Here is a 2046-nt window from a genome sequence, read left to right on the forward strand (position 1 = left end):
CTTAATATTTAACTGAAAAGCACAAATCGAGAATCACATCGCTGTAAATTCCGAACGAGAGGTGGTTCCTATACTCAGCCTGCACCACCCACCCACCCCACCCACCTCTCTCTCCCTCCCTCTCTCTCTCTCTCCCTCTCTCTCTCCCTCCCTCTCTCTCTCTCTCCCTCTCTCTCTCACACTCACTGCATGCCTTCCTGGATCTGATCACTCGCCAAACCCCCTCCACATAGTGAGTCCCACACACCCAATCCATCCCCTATATCCCAGGATCTCCCAAAGGTCTATCCCCTTTATCCCTGGATCTCCCCGAGGTCTATCCCCTCTATCCCAGGATTTTCCCTGAGGTCTATCCCTTTATCCCAGGATCTCCCCAAGATCCATCCCCTTTATCCAGGATCTCCCAAAGGTCTATCCCCTTTATCCCAGGATCTCCCAAGATCCATCCCCTTTATCCCAGGATCTCCCCGAGGTCTATCCCCTCTATCCCAGATTTTCCCTGAGGTCTATCCCTTTATCCCAGGATCTCCCCAAGATCCATCCCCTTTATCCCAGGATCTCCCTGAGGTCCGTCCCCTTTATCCCAGGATCTCCCCGAGGTCCGTCCCCTTTATCCCAGGATCTCCCCGAGGTCCGTCCCTTTATCCCAGGATCACAGATCCATCCAACTCAAGATTCCTGGGATCCCTCTGAACCATGAACACCATTTATTCTGGGATCCCCCTCAGATCCATCTGATTGATCCTGGATATCCCAATCCTTCACCAGGGAATTCCAGACAGGGATGAATGTCCATCAATCCCATCCACCTCACACTCACTCCCACCCTTCGAGAATTGATTGTAAAAACAAACAGAAGCACAAACTCAAATTCTTGATGTCATTTATCGTCGATAGTTTGATGGTTTTATTAAAGATTGTTATTCAGAACATTCCACACGGTCTCTGCGTGTCCTTCCACATGGACTGGGCGTGTCCTTCCACACGGTCCTCTGCGTGTCCTTCCACACGGACTGTGCGTGTCCTTCCACACGGTCTCTGCGTGTCCTTCCACATGGACTGGGCGTGTCCTTCCACACGGTCTCTGCGTGTCCTTCCACACGGACTGTGCGTGTCCTTCCACACGGTCTCTGCGTGTCCTTCCACACGGACTGTGCGTGTCCTTCCACACGGACTGTGCGTGTCCTTCCACACGGACTGTGGGTCCCCTTCCACACGGACTGTGGGTCCCCTTCCACACGGACTGTGGGTCCCCTTCCACACGGACTGTGCGGGTCCTTCCACACGGACTGTGCGTGTCCTTCCACACGGACTGTGGGTCCCCTTCCACACGGACGGTGGGTCCCCTTCCACACGGACTGTGCGTGTGCTTCCACACGGACAGTGCATGTCCTTCCACACGGACTGTGCGTGTCCTTCAACACGGACTGTGCGTGTCCTTCCACACAGACTGTGCGTGTCCTTCCACACGGACTGTGGGTCCCCTTCCACACAGACTGTGGGTCCCCTTCCACACGGACTGTGGGTCCCCTTCCACACAGACTGTGCGTGTCCTTTCACACGGACTGTGGGTCCCCTTCACACGGACTGTGCGTCCCCTTCCACACGGACTGTGCGTGTCCTTCCACACGGACTGTGGGTCCCCTTCCACACGGACTGTGGGTCCCCTTCCACACGGACTGTGGGTCCCCTTCCACACGGACTGTGCATGTCCTTCCACACGGACTGTGCGTGTCCTTCCACACGGACTGTGCGTGTCCTTCCACATGGACTGTGGGTCCCCTTCCACATGGACTGTGGGTCCCCTTCCACACGGACTGTGCGTGTCCTTCCAAACGGACTGTGCGTGTCCTTCCACACGGACTGTGCGTGTCCTTCCACACGGACTGTGGGCCCACTTCCACACGGACTGTGCATGTCCTTCCACACGGACTGTGGGTCCCCTTCCACACGGACAGTGGGTCCCCTTCCACACGGACTGTGGGTCCCCTTCCACACGGACTGTGCGTGTCCTTCCACACGGACTGTGCGTGTCCTTCCACACGG

General features: G+C 56.5%; 1 long non-coding RNA gene across 1 annotated transcript; it reads left to right on the plus strand.

The window, feature by feature from the left end:
* The first annotated feature begins 6 nt into the window (after window positions 1–6).
* Window positions 7–932, plus strand: LOC140472982 (uncharacterized). The gene is made up of 2 exons (XR_011957999.1): window positions 7–347; window positions 410–932. It is a non-coding gene; the product is annotated as an uncharacterized lncRNA (long non-coding RNA).
* Window positions 933–2046: the final 1114 nt, after the last annotated feature.

Source organism: Chiloscyllium punctatum, unplaced genomic scaffold (assembly GCF_047496795.1).
Source record: "Chiloscyllium punctatum isolate Juve2018m unplaced genomic scaffold, sChiPun1.3 scaffold_487, whole genome shotgun sequence".
Classification (NCBI taxonomy): Eukaryota; Metazoa; Chordata; class Chondrichthyes; order Orectolobiformes; family Hemiscylliidae; genus Chiloscyllium; species Chiloscyllium punctatum.